General features: G+C 38.9%; 1 long non-coding RNA gene across 1 annotated transcript in view; it reads left to right on the forward strand.

The window, feature by feature from the left end:
- Positions 1 to 2,473: 2,473 nt before the first annotated feature.
- LOC141421483 (uncharacterized) overlaps positions 2,474 to 18,511 on the forward strand; it is a 38,983-nt gene continuing 22,945 nt past the window's right edge. The window contains exon 1 of the long non-coding RNA XR_012446035.1: positions 2,474 to 2,625. This is a non-coding gene — a long non-coding RNA (uncharacterized lncRNA). The remainder of the gene's footprint in view (positions 2,626 to 18,511) is intronic.

Below are 18,511 nucleotides of genomic sequence, written 5' to 3' on the forward strand. Positions count from 1 at the left end.
GAGCAGACCGTCTCCCCAAGCTCACAGGCTGTCCATGCCACCTAGAGTCAGAGCCCACATGCCACCTCATACAAGCTCACATTTAGGGAACACTTGGGGATGCCCAGTCCCTTACCTGCATTCCGTCAATTATTCTCCCCTGAAAGACAGGTATCACCTTTCCATTTTTAGACGAGGACATTAAGATTTGGAGATGTCACTAAAGTGGCAGTAAGTGATAGAGCTTGAATGGTGTAAATTAAGACCCCGAGCTCCACACCACTCTGCTGTGTTGACACTCTCAGATCACGCATTACCTAACCAAGGGCAACTGCTTCCAGCTCTCTCATGGGTCCTACTGCAGAGATGGGCCCAGGCCCACAGTTAGTGATGGGGTCCTGTGAGAGTCAGTGAATAGGCAGGGGTCAAAAGAATGCAAAACCAAGATTAATGTGGGGAACGGGGGCAAAGCAATTCTGTAGTTTTTTTTTTTTTTTTTTACTATTTTTATTAACATGCATTAATAGTAAAAGGGAGTTTCATTGTGATATTTCCATATCTAGAATTGAGCAATTCTTTTTCTTCTAATTAAAAAATTGCCCTCTATATTCTAAGTTCCCTGATCTTCATTTCTAATTTTCTCTGTTTACATTATCACTTTTATTCCAGAGTAAATAAGCAAGTGATTTACCTATTTGATTATTATTTTTCCCAAGGAAACAGCTCTTATATTTATTTGTTACTTCAGTTCCTAGACTATTTTCTAATTTATTGCTTTCTGTTTTTATTTTAATTTATTCTTTCTGTTTTCTTAGGATTATTTCATTTTATTTTTAATTTTTTCAATTCAGTGGTTATTTCATTCAGCTTCATTCTTAATAGCATAAGTTTTATGACTGGGTCTATATGTATTGTTCAGACTTTGAATAATCTGTATTTATTGAGAGCTTACTATGGGCTAAACATTGCACTGGTAGCTGTATAGATGGGCTCTAGAAACCTCTTCCTTCATGGAGTTAATTCGTATAGGGAAAAGAAAATGAGTAATTCACTAAAATAATGTCAGGTAATGACAGGACTATGAAGAAAACAGAGCAGAAGAGAGAGAGTGCTGGAGAAGGACGTGGTGTAATAGGAAGGGTATTGGGAAAAAACTTCTGATAACTTGACAGTTAAATGGAGAAACAGATGAAGTGAAGAAGCAACATGAGGGGAAGGAATAGCCCAGGCAGAGGACTCACATGTATCTTGATCTGAGGCAGAAACATGGGTGGTGTGTTCTATGATCCCCAAGAAGGACAGTATGCCAGCAGAAAAGATTCAGGAAGGAGCTGGCAGGAGGAGGTATATATCTGAGCTAGGTCATGGGCAGCATAAGAGGGCATGGCAAGGATTTTTTTTTCAATATTGGGGTTTGAACTCAGGGTCTACACCCTGAGCCACTCCACCAGCCCTTTTTTATGATGGCCTTTTTTGAGATAGGGTCTCATGAACTATTTGTCCGGGGTTGGCTTCGAAATGTGATCCTCCTGATCTCTGCCTCCTGAGTAGCTAGAATTACAGGTGTAAGCCACTAGTGCCTGGCTATTTTCTATTTTATTATCAGCATGATGGGAAGATATTGGAGAATTTTGAGCATAGGAATGATGTGATATAACTTATGGGGCTTTTGTTTGTTTGTTTTTTTGTGGTACTGGGGTTTGAACTCAGAGCTTGGAGCCACATCATCAGCCCTTTTTTGGGATGGGTTTTTTTGAGATAAGGGCTCATGAACTGTAACCTGGGCTGGCTTTGAACCATGATCCTCCTGATCTCTGCTTCCTGAGTATTTATAATTACAGGTGTGAGCCACCTGTGCCCAGCAACCTATGGTTATTGATTGATAATCAGCTTTAATGTTATCTAAAACTCATCCCTTTTAAGTGTGCAGTGTGACAAATTTTGACAAATATATACAGTCGTGTGAATACCAACAAAATCAATATGCAGCACATTTTCAATATATCAAAATCTTCCTGGTGCCCCTTTGCAATCCTGTATCCCACTCAGAGGCTCAGGCAAGCACAAATCTCCTTTCAATGACTCTTATTTTTACCTTTGCCAGCGTTTCGTATAAATTGAATCATGTGGACTGGTCTATTGTGGCTGACTTCCTTCACTTAGCATAATGCCCTTGAGACTTGTTTATTCATGTGTTATGGACTGTTCTTATTGTTGAGAAGCACAGCATTGAATGGACATGCCGCAAGTTGTTTATCCATTTGTCAGTTGATGATGATTCAGGTCTTCAGCTATTATGAATAAAGCCTCTATGAACATTAATGCTGGAGTGTTTGTGTGGACATAGATTTTCATTTCTGTTTGGTAAATACAAGAAGCGGTATTTCTGGGTCACAGGGGAAAAGTATGCTTACCTTTGAAACAAACTGCCAAACTATTTCCCTAAGTATCTGTGTTTCTTTGCATTCCCAGCAGCTTGTGTAAGAGTTGTGGTTGCTAACAACTGACACTAAGCATGGCTTCCTAATTTTAGTTGAGTTAGTGGAAATGTGCTGGTATATCACTGTTCTTTTATTTTGCATTTTCCTAGTGACTAAAATGCTGAGCGTCTTTTCATATGCTTATTCAAAACTCTATCTTCTCTAGGTAAGTGCCTGTTCAAATATTTTGCCCATTATTTTATGGGTTATTTGCTTTTTTATAATTAAGTTTGAGAGTTCTTTATCTATTCTGATGTGGGAATTTTATCAAGATACATGATTTGTGAATGTTTTCTCCTAGCCTGTGAATTAACTTTTAACTCTTTATAGTGCTTCTTGAAAGCAGTTTTTAATGTCAGTGAAATACAACTTATCATTTCTCTTTTTTCTTTTATGCTTTGTACTTTTTAAGAATATTTGCCTATCACAAAGTTACAGATATTTTCTCTATTTTTCTTTTTTAAAGTTTTATAGTTTTAGCTTTTACAAATTGGGTATATGACCCATTTCGTGTCAATAATTTTTGTGATTGGCATGAGGTAAGGATTGAGAGTTTTTTTCCTTTTTGCTTTCATTGTTTTCTTTGCCATTTTTTCAGCAATAGAAAGGACATTTCTGAAACCCAGGCATATGTCATTTGTAAGTATTGTAAAATGTGACAGTGGTGCAAAGAGAAAGGCTTATCATTTAGCAAGTGCCTGTTGTGTGTCCAGGGCTGGGCCAGAAATGCAGTAATCTAAGTCACTTTAATAATTGTATGAGGTAGGTATTTAGATATGAGGAATCTGAGGTTCAGAGGTTGAACTTGCTTTTCTAAGAGCATACTTTATTCAGTCTCAAGATGGTCTCATTTCAGAGATTACTGTTTTTAGTATTCATGTACAAATACAGAAGCAAAAGAAGAAAACAGACCAATCACACATATCATTATTGAAACTCTTCCTTAACCATGTATTAATTATCCACATACACAGATACTTTATGCATGCAAAAGCACTTCCTGTGCCAGGAACATTGGCTGTCTAGACAAAGGATTTCAACTCATATTCTTTCTTCTAAGAGAGTTTTATCTGACATGTAGGCAGGAATTCTATTTTTCCTTTCTGTTCTGGGTACAAATCCTTTTCAAAACTGCTCATATGACTCAAAACTATGATCTTTCATTAACATAGAGGAGGAGTAATTTTAAGGAAAGGACTATAAAAAGAGACATTGTTAAGACTTTAATATTCAAATAAACCAAGTCCCACTCATTCTAACTACTAGCTCTGTGATACTGAACATGTAGTTTGATCTTTGTGAATACCAGTTTCATCATTTACAAAATTAAATATTTTTTGAGTAACTCTATGTGCCAGTTTCCTGAAGTAGCTTGTGGCATAGCTGTTTATAGGTTAATAAAAAGGGCTCTGTTTAAAGGCTCCAAGCCACTCCCTTTAATAGTGGGTTATGTTCTGTTCCTAGTATTTGGTTCATTAACTCTTTTTCTGCCGTTACTTTCATCCTTCATGCTTTTTGAGAAAACAGAGCAACCTGGGCCATCTGGCACTTATAAAGAGGGGTGGATTTAATTCATTGTGACCACAAAGCTTCTGATGGCCACAGTTTGTCAGCGGGAAGGTACATCCCAGCTTTGCTCTTCAACTACCAGAGTCTCCCTAATTCCTTTTTCCAATGCCAGCTGCATATCTATCTCAGGCTAGCATCCAGATTCCAGGGAAAGGGAAATTACAGGGTGGAACTTAGTGGGTTCTGTGACATATGGGATCTACTTTCTCTGAGGAAAGTAATAGGAAGATAAAACCAACGTGATTATTCAAACCCCTACAGGATAATTTTATATCCATATATCTATTAATTTAAACTTCATTAAATAAGAATCAATTATATGCCCACTATGTACTAATAACTGTGCTAAGTGAAATAATAAACAGGTGGCAGAACAAAGAACCTGCCCATATGAAACTCATATTCTATTCTAGGTTATAATGCAAAACCATTTTGGATCCTAAGTTTGTGCTGGCCATTTTTCAAAGGCCTTACATATATTAGTTCTTTGTCCTCACAACCCTCTACCCAAGGTAGGTACTACTGATATTGCAATGTTAATGAAGAAGGTGAGGGCAAGAAAAGTTAAAGAAGATACTCTTGATTGCCTAGCTAGAATGAGACAAAGGCAACCTGCTTCCAGAGTCCAGATTGTCACTGTGTACTTATTCCACACCATTCTAAAATACCAGAGGGAATACAAAAGTGAATCAGGCATAGGTCCTTCAGAAAGATCATCATCCAGAAGAACAGAAAGAAAAACTGGCACCAATAACACAGAGAGATCAGTGTCTTTAAGAAGTGCAGAAAACAAGGTACAGTAAATGTAGAAGGAGAGGAGATCTTATCAAGGAGCCTTCACGGGAGAAGTGGCATTTGATTTGGGTTTGGGTGGTGCAAGTGAAGAAGGAAGAAACAGGCAAAAGCATGAGTGAAGATACAGAAATTGGAAAGCATATGATGCAGTCAGTTTGACTGAAACATAGGATACATAGAATATCCTGAGGGTAAAAAGGTGAATGGAGCTGCAAACATCTCATCACAAAGTTCGCAAGTTGTGATCAGTAGTCATGAAGATACTGCCACTAACTCACTTAGAAGCCTATACTTTAAGTATTTGAAAATTTACCATATAATTATATTAGCTATCTAATACACATTTCATGGAGTTCACTTTCATTTCAAGTTGTGTATATGAGGGAGAAAGGGATGGGGGAGAGAGAGAGAGAGAGAGAGAGAGAGAGAGAATCTTAGTAGTGTAGGTGTACTATGATACATTCCCTTAGAGTATTTACCCTAAACAAACATCACACATCAATGGGCAGTGGAGTACTAAAAGACAGGTTCCTCATCTTCTCAACATTTCCCTGCTCACATACACCTGAAGGGTACAACAAATTTGTTGTTATTGATCATTATGCAATGATTCTGTGTGACTTTGAGAGAAGATTATCAAAATCTCACAGAGAGCTGAGTATGATACCTCTGTTTTCCATGTCCCTCACCCCATGGGTTTGTTATGTAGCTCCTTAAGGGTTATGTCCTCCTGACTGAGAAACACTGCAATTAGCTCAATGAAAAAGGGATTCTAAAATACGGACACTATCATCACTTTTACTCTACACTGAAAAGGTCTAGTTGTTCAGTAGAAAAAGAAAAAGAAATAGAAATATTAGCAAAGAATTGATCTGAAGATTCTTAGAAAACCTGTGCAAATTAACTAAAAACACCATTCAGTACAAAGGTTTAATAGAAGGTCAGGTATCAAATAATATTAAAAACGGTATTGCCACACTGAGTGTATAACCAAAGAAAATGGTATATCTGTGCTCCCATGTCATCACAGCATTATTCATCATAACCAATATAAGGAATCAAACTAAACATCCACCAACCATTGACAGGTTAATTGATAAATAAAATGTGGTAAATATACAAAATGGAGTATACTAAAAGGGAAATTTTGGCATTAGTGATAATATGGATGAACTGAAGGGCATCATGTTAAGTGAAATAAACAAGGTGCAGAAACACAAATGCTGCATAACCCCATTCATATCTAGGATCTAAGAGTTGAAATTACAGTTGAACTCTGGTAAACTTACGGTAGTTCACCAGAGTCTAGTTGTGAGGGGATTGTAGAGAGTTAGGTTGAAGGATGTGAAATTTCAGTTAGACAGGAGGAATAAGTTTAAGAGATCTAAGGTACATCATGGTGACTACAGTTAATAATGATATATTATATACTTGAAAATTGCTAATAATTATGTGAGGTATAGCTTGTTTTAAATATTCCACAAAGTATGTATACATCAAAATGTTATTAGCATAATTTATTTTTTTATTGTCAATTAAAAACAAACTAAAATTATCCTTTTCCTGAGATTTCATTTATCTCAACTTTTGGTGAACTTTTGGTGAAATATGGATTCTTTTGTAAAATATGGATTTGGTATTTGGTTGCATTATTACCTATGATTATACTAGGTAAGGTGGAAAATTAAAAGTTGTAAACTGTCCATTTCTCCAACTGAATTATTTGTTGTGTCATGGCACAAGTATACCCTCGCCGCCAAGTCTATGCAACACCATGCAATGCTAGTCATACTGACCTTCTTGATATGGGTTGAAAAATCAAGGTACCTCAGGATTTAATGGATTCTATGGCCATTTACAACCTCTTTGTTAGGTGTCCTCAACAACTCCTGCAGGGGCTATTTGGCCTCCTAACTGAATAGGGGACTCATTACTTGTCACAGGACATCCTGCTCCATTTCTAGACATTTCTACCTGGGATAGTTTCCTATTAGACAGCAAGGAACTTAGCTTCTTCCTTTTCCAAAGATAGGCCTTCAGATATTTAAAAACAACATCCCTATCTTGCCAAACAGTTGTCTGCTCTATATGATATCACGTTCTCATTTCCTTCCACCAAGGACCATCTGCTTGTGGTAGGTCAGTAATTCCATGGATCAGCAATGATTTGACATAAGATAGTTTTTACCTATCAAACTAAAACAACTCAAGCTTATATTTCCCCCCAAAATGGCTTTTCTTTAGAGAAGTATTTTCCTTGTCTACTTATAATTAGTTGACTTTTTGAACCTTTTGAGAACTTTGCATTTATTTTTGTCAGGTTGATGCTTACCTATATTTGATTCAGTTATCTGGCTGTCTTCCCAATTTTTTGTCATTTACAGATTTTGATGAATCTGTTGGCAGAATCTAAGATACTGGGAAAAAATATTAAATAGTTTATGGATAAGGCCCTATGGGTAAGGATGACCATTATTTTATAATGTTTTCAATCACAAATAATCTCTTGTTATCTTCACTTACTGATATAAGACAATAGTCATGGTCTTATGGCAGTCCACTGGAGATTTTTATCTAATAGTCATTATCACTTCCTATTTTTCAGAATTTCCATTATCACTTTTAGTACAGATGTTTAACCAATTAGTAAGCACTTTTCTATATTTTCTCATTGCAGACACATCACAATATATTTTGTCAAATATCTGACTTAAAATAAGATATTTTTGGTCTATTAACAACTCAATGAAAACAATCCCATGATATTTATTTGATAATATTCAACCTGTAGGACATGGCCAGCATTGCTTATTTTCTAAGTTTTCAAAAAATTGAACGCATTTAAGAGCTGGAAGAGTGGCTCAAGTGGTAGAGTGCCTGCTTTGAAACCATGAGGCTCTGAGTTCAAACCCCAATACCACCAAAAATAATAGTAAGTGGAGACTCTTTGCCAGGTGCTGGTGGCTCATGCCTGTAATCCTAGCTACTCAGGAGGCAGAGATCAGGAGTACTGCAGTTCAAAACCAGCCCGAGCAAATAGTTCCTTGATATCCTTTCTAGAAAAACCCTTCACAAAAAAATAGGGCTGGTGGAGTGGTTCAAGGTGAAGGCCCTGAGTTCAAACCCCCATACTGCATTAAAAAAAAGTTCATTTAGCTGGGAGTTGGTGACACAACATCCTAGAGGATTACAATTGGTACAGTTGGTGACTCCAGAGGCAGAGATCAGTAGGATTGTGACTCAAAAGTCATTCTGGGCAAATGGTTCCTGAGACCCTATCTTGAAAATATCCAATATAAAAGAAGACCGGTGTTATGGCTCAAGTGGTAGAGTGCTACCCTAGCAACTGTGAGGCCCTGAGTTTAACCCAGTACCCCCAAACCAAAACCAAAACATTGAATTAGGCATCAATTATCAAAGTTTTGCTAGTGGCAGAGTAACTAGCATCTAGTGTGGACATCTGCTTCCTGCCTTTTTTGCAAAGTAGCACAACACCATTTATGAACTCATTCGAGTGTCTTTTCTATGTCAGGCACTGTCCTTTGGTGTTGCCTGTAACGTAAAGGTTTATCTATGTTTCATTCATCTTATCTCTAAGCACCTTTTCTTTTTTTATTAATTTTTTCCTGTGATTTCTCAGAAAACACTGGCAGGAAATAGTTTGGTCCACATCTTCCTTTAGCTCTAGAGACTTCTTGTAACTTTGATCCTCTGGCATTATAGCTTTACCCCACCCCACCACACACCCCTCCCCCACACACACTTTCTATATATTTTCCTCCTCTCTCTCTCATTTTCTTCCTTTATACTTTTTTTTCTCCCCTTAACACCTCCCATGCTTGGAGACTTCTTTCTGAAAGAAAAGAATGGATGAACAGGACTACTTCACATGACTTTGCTGGAGTTGGCAAGTGATCTCTGAGAGTTGCACGATTTCTGGAAATGGAGAGTCATGAGGCTGGGATTGGATGGCAGAAGTCCCAGGCAGCACCTGTGATTTATTCATTCTTCAGTGGGTCAAAAGGGCAGGAGAAAAAGAGTGGAGACTGTTTTATAAATGGATAGGACCAAAGCTTATGCAGCCACAACAATCTCTCCCCGTTAATTCTTAGTAATCAGCCATCTCCCTTGGTTCTCTACAACTCAAGTTCTTTAAATAACACTTAACAGGGTAAACATTTTCCTCCCTGTGGTAGCATGGGGTAAGGAATAATAGTAATTTACAATACTTGAGTCCAAGCAATTAACTCTCCAGCATTTCATGAAAATGCAATTATTCTCTAAGTAGGAACTCTCGGGCCACTGGTGGAAGAGATAGGCTTTGCATACCTGCACATGCTTCTGCTCTAGCTGAGATGAAGGATTTGTTTTTTATTTGTTCATATCCTAAGCTCAATACACTAAACAGATTGGGTTAGAGCTGACTCTGCTTTTAGCTTTGGGTGCTTGGTGAAGATGGCCTATATTTCCAGTGGAGATTTTGAGATAGATGGCTCTTCATGCCTGAATTTCACCATTTGAAACTTTCTGAAAAGGAAAAATATGCTGTTTTCCTAGAAGATTTTATCTGCTTTTCTCCCAAATCTTCAACCTTCTCTCTGTAATTAAATCCATATCTTTCTGTGTGTGCACATGCACACTAGCGCTATACACACACACACATACACACACAGAGCTGGTGGGCCTAAAGAATGCCATTAATAATGCAACCAAGTCTGGGGGCTTTTTAAAAGTCTATTTCTTGCTTATAAATAAATGGTAATTTGTTTAAAAGCATCATTACACACAGTGTTCAGTCAGATCCCATGCATTCGATTATTTTAAATAAATGGACCATAAATGGAACAAGTTCTTTCTAATTTACAAATGATAGGAAACATTTTTCAAGAAAAAAAGGAAAAAGTGTAAAATTTGTTCTTAACTACATCTCATTAATGTGGAACTGTTCAATGACCTGTAAAGATTAAAGAATTAGTGAATTGGTGGAATTATCAGAATGAAAAATCTGTATAATTTTGGTTTCAATTTAAAAATCTGCTAAACAGTCTAGCGACTTTAGCCTTGGATATTACTTTTTAATATCAGTTCCTATAATGCAGTGGCATAGGGTTACAAATGAATGGAATAGGAAGCAACAAATAGTGTGTTTAAATTCACAGTACAACAGAGGAGCTAAGTGGGAAGGAGGCACGCTGTGAGGGGAGGGATGGGTTATTTTTCCCCAATAAAACAACTGAAGACATTTAATTAAGTGACCACTCTGCTAAGTGGAGCAAAAATTAATATACATAAATGCATTTATGTCCAAGCAATGGTGCATAATTAAGAAGTCCGTTTCAAATGGAGAACCAGAGACAGAGCTATTTAACCAACATTGCCAGAACATCTTCTCCTTCTTAGAATTGTTCTAGTGATCATAAATAGAAGGAAGGGAAGCAAGAAGGGAGTGGAGAAAGTCTTACCAATTAAGAAGGGCTTCAAGCATGTGGCCATTCTGGCTGATGAGTCTGCTCATAAGATAAGGGAGGTATGCTAGTCAGCTATCCATTGCCATGACAAAATAGCTAAGAAAATCAACTTACAGGAAGAAAGGTTTGTTTTCTCTCATGGCTTCAGAGTTCATGGTCACCTGACTCCATGGCTGTGATCCTGTGGTGAGGCAGAACACCATGGGGCAGGGGAAGGTATGGAATAAAAACATTGCTTACTTTATGGAGGCCTAGAAGGAGAAGGAGAAAAGAGAGAGAGAGAGAGAGAGACAGAGAGAGAGAGAGAAAGAAACCAGGACAAGGTATAATCTCCAAAGGCATGTCCTCAAGGACCTACTCCCTTCAACTAGGTCCTATCTCCTAAGTTTCTATCACTTCTCAATACTTCATCAGATTATGAACCCATCAGCGGATTAATCCATTAGTGAGGCTACAGCCTTCATGATCCAATCACTTTCCAAGAGTTCTACCTTCGAACATAGTTGGATGGGTTATTAAGACTTAAACACATGAGTCTTTGAGGGTCATTTCAGATCCAAACTTAATAGATGGCTTAAGTGACATCCTGCCCATGCCAACTCCATCTCTTTGCAACTTGTATCTATCAACAAGGGATGTCACTCTTCTGAATTGTTCCCACTAGTCCCTGTCTGCTTTGGATCAATTTAAGTGGGATTTAAACTGGACTATAATGCTTCTGCAATACATTATTTCTAAGGTCTCTCAAGGACCATCATCATACAAGCTTATGGTAGAATCACAGTGAATATTTTAATCTAGGATTCCAGACATACCCAAACACTTTGTAGAGGTAAACTTCCCAGGGATATAGCTGCTTCCCTAGGAAAAGCAGACCTGGAAAGGGGATTCCTGAGGCAGTGGTCTCTGTGCAACTTGCATGTGCTGCATTGGTGGCCAGGTTTGTTGCAGGAGTCTGGACCATGGAACGGTTTTTATTCTCAGAAAGTCAAGTGGATTTGTGCCATAGAACTCGATATGTGTCTGAAGAATGAGGAGCTATATCTATGCAGACGGCATTTGTGTCAGGTACCCTACCAGCAGGATCAACCAAGTTTCTAATGCCTACTTCTAGGATGATGGCAGAGTAACTTTCCCTAACCATGGCTTGGGTAAAATTTTGTCCAATTTGGGGAAAAAGAAGCATTAGAACTGTAAGTTTCTACTGCTTGATCTCCTACCAAGGGCCTGTGAAGTAGCTGATGGGTGAGTAGGTGACCAGAGCCCTGCTTGAACTGTGCCCACTTTGTGGAAAGGGAACAGAAGAATGCAAGGCCCTTGACTTTAACTATGATTCTGGGAAGTCTTTTCACACATGGCTATCACAGGACTATATGGGGAAGATCAAGGAATCTAGGGCTCCTAGCTTCATAGTCACAAGCAAAAGTCCAATGAATAATTGTTCTCTGCCAGGCACCATATTAGGCACTGGAGAATATGCACAGAGAAATCTGACAAAATTCCTGTCCTTAAGAGGTGCATATTCTAAAGCAAATGCCTGAGATACAAAATAGTACCAGAAAACTAAGTCAGCAACTCAGGAGTTTTGATGGGATATATCCTTTCAGTCTAGTGAGCTTTCCAGCTAGTACAAGGCCACTATTATTAATTTTCAAAATTTGTCCAGGTCACTTTTTCTAAATTGGCATATATTAAATTCAACATCACAAGGGATTTCATCATGACATTTCTATGAATGATGTACTGTACATGTGTGTAATGTACTTTGATCGTATTCATCCCCCATTGCTCTTTCTTATCCCTCCCTCCCCCTTTCTCTTCCTCCTTCCACCCCTTTAGTAGTCCCCAGTTTACTTTCATGACCTTGGAATTTTTTGATTTTGTTTTGTTTTCTTTCCCTCTAATTTTCACAAATGAGAGAAAACATGCAATACTTGTCTTTGTGGGACTGGCTAAACTCACTCAACATGATGATTGCTTTTTTCTGCTCACTTTTGGTTGGTTCCTTAACCCTGCTCTCTGTGGCTTTGGTTTTGCCTCTAATTGTTCTTCCTTATCTTTGACTATGCCCTAGCCAGAGTAGCAACCCGGAAGTCATCTGTTAAGATGTCTTTCCCTCTACCTTTGTTGGAGATTTTCTGTTACTCTGTTCTGCTTGCCTCTCCTTCTCTTCAGAAGAAAACTCCTTCAGTGGCTTCCTTCCCCTTGTGGAGGAAGGAATGGGGTCCAGTTGAGAGTGAGATCAGAAAATTTCCTCTCTGCTCCCTCCTACCAAGTGCTGTGGGTAAGCTGCTGTTCACAACTCTTCTCAGAAGCTTCTAGCATACTGCTGTACTTTTTGGTTAATCCACTCCCTTCTCTTTCCCCTTCTGGCCTAGATGTGAAGAATGGCTCTCAGCTGTTATTGGCCTACAGTACACTATCTCCTTTCTTCACACCCTTTGTAAAGGAACAAAAGAACTACTCACACCTTATAGTTTTGTTGAACTCACTTTAAATCATCAGTTTAAAGTTGCTCTCCATTTGCTTCCGGGTCCCTGACACTTTCCAGGTCATCCCTTTTGGTAATTTCCTTCCAGCCTTACAAACCATGAGATGGTTATGATAGACATTGCCTGGACCTCCACATTGGGTCTCCAGTCTTGTGGGAATAATCAAATGTGCTTGTAATTTACTTGATGTTGTCAGTTTTTGGAAGGATGAAAACGAGTTAGCTAATGGCATACATAGACAGGAGTCTCATGTCCACTGGTCTTCAGTAAAGATGGGCATCCCTTGGATAGTCAGAGTTGTGAGGAATACAAATTCCTGATTTCTAGTCCTACCAGCTAATCAAAGTAGTGAAAATGGTAGTAACCCAAATGGCATGCAGTTTTATAAAGCACTTTTACTTGCATTGCTTTCTCACAATTGCTCAGTTCAATTGTTCTCAACTGCAATGAATTCATCTCTAAGGGAATAGATGGTAATGTCTGGAGACATTTTTTATTTTCCCAACTTGGGGACTCTACCATTGGCATCTAGGGGGCAGGGAGAGGCTGCTAAACACCTGAGAATATCCTAGAAAATCTACTGTGCTAAAGAATTATCTGGCTTAAATATAAATAGAGCAGAGGTTGAGAAACCCTATACTTGAAGGATTAGAAGAAATCTATGGTAGTATCTTCTTGGATTGATCTGTAATGCTCAAGAACTTGGGGTTTTCTGGTTGGAAATTTCTCTAAGAGAGGCCAAAATCAGTGTAGCCAGCACAGGAGGACAAGGAAGACCTGAGGCATGAGGAGGTCCCTCAGCACTGAATGTCATTGCTACCCAGAGCTGCAGAGACTAAGTAGAACCTGCTTTTCAACTCCTTTCACACCCCTTGGCCTCTATGCTCTAGATCCATCACATTTTTATTTATTCAGTTTTTAAAAGATGAAAGCATGAGATTGGGGAAGGAGCCTTCTCTAGAGTCAGTTTGAATCAGCTTCTTAATGCCAGCTGCTGAGGACCCTTTGGGCATACAGAATACAGGTATCTTTCTGGAGATTGCACACAACCTTCTTCAAGAGAATTCTGAGCAGGAATGGCCCACTGTTTTGGTTTTTCTGAAAACAGAGATTTTTGGACTGCCAAAACTCATTTGCTATTTCTGCAGTTTTACCTGGGAGCTATGGTATATTGTTAAATAGACAATATTGTCTGTTGTCTATTGTTAAAAACAAAAGTAAGTATGAGACAAAATAAGCCAAAGCTGTTTATTTATAAAGTTGTGACAAAGGAGTTCATCTGTGGTCACTTTCATTTCAGCATTGGGTCAGTGTGAGACAGGAAAGTCAGTCTCACAAAATAAAAGGAGAACAGGCTGAGATAGTCTCTGCTTGACAAGCATTCTATTAAAATGAGGTTTTTGGAAGCAGTGATTACCTTCTAATTGGACTTCAGGTACATTTAGTGGTTGGCTGGAAGGGGGAAAGCAAACATTTTGGGGACATTTCAAAAGAGGTTGGATTGATCAGTGCTAGGGATAGGTATTTTCTGTAGTCAGTTATTTTCTAGAGTAAGGAGGAGTTGATAGGTGCTTCTCTGTGGCCAGACTGTCATAATGGTCCTTATGGGAGAGAAGCATGGCCATGGAAGGCAATTTCATGTCATATAGGTAGCTTTTTTTATTTTTGGTCTTGCTTTGAGTAATAATAGGCAGTTATTGGACTTGAGGTTCTCAGTTCAGCAACCACAAAAGCTTAGATTCTTCTAGCAATCATTGAGCTTTGTAGGGAACAATAGATACAAATTACAGTTCCATATAAGCAATATGTTCTGATGTTCTATAGCACAGAAGGGTGTGGCTTTGATGGCTTTCTTGGACTTCTTAAAGCCAAAGCTTCTCTCCTTAATATATGTATAAATTGCTTGTATTTCTAGAAGATACTAGGAGGCTTCTGGCAGGTACTCCTCCCATCTTTCTGCCCATGGAAAGGATCTGTTTCCAAATCAATATGATCTGTTTTTCCCTTGATGAGTCAGATGGTGCCCTAAGGACTTAAATTGCTCATCATTAAAAGCATTTGTACCATCTTGTAAATGAAGGTGGTTTAAGGCCGATTTGATGATTTGATTAATCTATCAGGAAAGTTTAGGTTTTAAGGCAAGAATGGAGAAAGGTGAAGAGAACAACTCAGGTGATCATCAACAAGGTTCAAGCTACATGAAAAAGCATTGTAGGAAGCAACGAGTCCAGGGGTTGCAAGAGTGTGTATTAGAGTCAGAAACACTTGGTTTCATGTTTCTTTAATTTACTACTTTAATGCCCTTTGACAAATTTCTTAATCTTTATTAGCCTCAGTTTTGTATTTTGAAAAATGGGGATAGTAATAACACTAATCTCTCAATGTTGTAAGGAATAGCATTGTGCCTGGTATCTAAACTTGCTTGATGGTGGCTGTAACAATTATTACCAATGGGCAGGGAGATGATTGGTCATCTAAGAAGCTGAAGTAACTATGAGTCCAGATATCTCTGAAGGATTAAAAATTGAGATATACTGCCTTGAGATGTTCTGAGAAGAAGCAGTTTGCAGGTTGTACAATTGCAGCCACTGTAGTAGTTGATAGGAGGGGAATGGAGATAAGGCTAATTGAAGCCTAAAGGTAGCTGAGAAGGTCTGGAGGCTATGAGGTTATGGCTTTGACTGGGAAATCTACATGGATATTGGAGCTACTTAGGTGATCCAGGAGCCAAAGGAATTTATGGGTGATTGTAATGGCAGAGAAGAACAGAAATCTAGCCCGATGGGATGAGCTTCAGTGAATCAGGGGTTTTACATGATGATTACAAGACCATCATTTATAAGTGTCCGTGAAGAGCCAGAAGAGTGCTCAGATCCTTCCAGGCCTCACAGATATGTGAGGTGGCAGAAAGATGAAACTTAAATTCAAAAGATTTGCAGAGGAAGTGGTCTTAGTACACCTTTCAACAGTGAAGATGGTGCTTTTGGGAAACTTTCTCAGTGGATTCCCTAGCATCTGAGGAATTGTCAGTAATTATACCCAGGAGATCAAGGAAGAAGAGGGGGTCAAGCGATTGGGATGGGTTGACCTGGAGGATGGTCACAGTGAAAGAGTTGTCCACAAATCTATGTCTTCCTCCGAGTGTGCAACGACTTCCAGCATCCTTTGAAATCAGTCAGCGGTCTGTCTGTAATAATTGATGTGCACAGTCCCCTAATCAAGAACCAGAGTTCAATGGCAATTGTTTCATTTACTTTTTAATGGATTCGAACTCTATACCCAAGCTTAGAAAATCAAAGCACTTCTGGAAGATATTTATTAGCGGCCAAATTATAAAAACACATAGCAAACCTTTAGTTTGCATTACAAGTGTTAATATATGCAGAGCCCCGTGAATAGCTCATCTTTCTGCCTCTCTTGTATCTTAAATTTTTCATTACAAATTTCCAGGGCTTCAAAGTAGACTCTCACAGCCAGCGCCTTTTTTCTCCCTTGCATGACAAAGAGCTGTCAAAAACGGTTCCTGGGCTGGCGAGTTTCTTCCCCTTTTTTCCTCTCATCTAAATGTCAAACAACTTAGCTTAAATAAAGCCCAGCATTCTTCATCTGGTGCTTCTCAAAAGAAAAACACCACCACAGAAGGCATCTACAAAGGCCCTAATTAATGTTTCTCATTGATTTGGTTTTAGTGTGATGTATTTTATGAAAAAAATATGAATCCAGAGGCACTCTCATTAAAATCATTAGTGGCTTCACATTGGCTGCAAACAGCCTGGTGCGTGGTAGGGCTTAAGAACCCAGACTCACACAAACATGCAGACACAGAACTTCCACGTGCACTCAGACATGCACGTGACGTGCTTTCCAGATCATGTTCAACACACCTGGATGTGCACATGTGCAGACTCATGTGCAAGATAGGCACAGAATACCTGCATACACATAGGCATGTATATGTGCCTGAGTATCTACAGGTTATACATAGGAGCATACCAACATATATCATCTGATTTTCCATGCGTGCAGGAGGCCCAATGCAGCATATGCCCTACACAGAGTGCACACACCTGTGTGTACACCGATTCCTGTGAGAATGGCTGCTAACCATATGTCAGTGAATATCCATGTATTAGAGGGAGAGGAAAGAGAACTGCTTCAAGTTTCTTGGGATTATGTTCTTGGGGAAGATCAAGAAATGCCAGGGCCAGTGATTTTCCACATCACTACATTGTTCCATACTAAGATCTTTTTCTATTTCTTTTTCAGGCCAAAGCTATCAGGACATATTAGGACAGGTACCTGACCCTCTCTTCTGCTGAGACTTTTTGGGCGGATGGAATGTGTTCTAGAGTTCTCTTCTGATTGGCCTCTTGGTTCCTCAACAGGGGATGGTTACAGGGAGAAGGGAGGGATTATGGATCTTGAAAGGAAGTGAATTCTATGATCTAAAACTACTGAAGTTGAGAGTTCTGCTGTCTAGATGGTTGCTACTACTGGAGACGGTTTTGGAGTTGGAGTTGAAGAAAGCCTCACAGCTTCCTGGAGCCTTGTTCCTCTATCCCACATTTTGTTTACTTTCCATAAGTCAGTTCTTGGCTAAACAAACCGGTTTCCATCTCATATTCTATTTTTACAGTATCTTTGTTATTTTCTAGAAATGGCAGTTTTGAAGAGTCTTTCATGACTTGCAGATGGACCTGGAGAAAGCTCCCACCTAAGCTTCACACATCCTCTCTATTCTCAGTGCTACAGCTTGGAGCTATCCTCCTCTCTGGGCAGTCATCTGGAGCCTGAGATTAATCAAAATGTCTTTCCTCCCAGTCCAGCCGAGTAAGGTTCCGAGCCACAGCCCCTTCTAACATCAAAGAGTAGATTTGCTCCTAAATTAAGATGCTCAGCTGTTGTTTGATGGGCATATATTTCTTTCAGGACTCAGCAGGAAGCCAGGACAGAGTTTATGTATTTTCAGAACCTTTGTGTTAAGATATTGACTCATCCCAAGTGATATAAGAAACTTGGATTAAATAATGATAAGTTGAATTGCAAGTTCTTTGCAATAACCAGAAACTTCACTTTTACCTTCTCCTAGGAATTTTGCTTGAACTCATAGGAAACACCAGCTTTTCTTTCAAGAAACTCTTTTTCTCCTTCCCCGCAGGGTGCTTGAGGCCCCACCTTTGCTCCTTCACAACTTGTATGCTTACACCTCCCCTACAGAATGCTAGCCTCCTTAGTGTAAAGTCCTGAGTTCAAACCCCAGTACTGCCAAACAGAACAAAACAAAGACAAAAAACCCAAAACATAATTGATGCGTTGTTTCCCATTTGACTAGTGACCAGAACATACCATTATTTAGAACCCTAGAAGGAAGCAGGGATGAAGGGAATAATTTTAATTCATAGCATGTATAAAACACAACATTCAATGGTGACATATTGAGAGAAAATAAGTAATGGTTACTTTAAGCATGAGGGGAAAAAAGGAAAGGCAGAGGGGAAAGAGGGAGAGAAAAAGAAGGAGAGGGAGAGAGTAAGGAGGAGGGGTGGGGGAGTTATGTGCCAATGCCTTTCCGAGTAATTAAAGCACAGTCTTCATGTTTTGCCATTTGTCAGAACAAAGTAAATATTGGAATCTTAGTACTTGCATCTTGGCTAAATATCCTTCTGTGGCTATTGCTCAAATATTGAAAATACTTGTGTAAGTTTTAGTGCAAAACTGCTATTGGAGT

The sequence above is a fragment of the Castor canadensis genome, chromosome 1, assembly GCF_047511655.1.
Source record: "Castor canadensis chromosome 1, mCasCan1.hap1v2, whole genome shotgun sequence".
Lineage (NCBI taxonomy): Eukaryota > Metazoa > Chordata > Mammalia > Rodentia > Castoridae > Castor > Castor canadensis.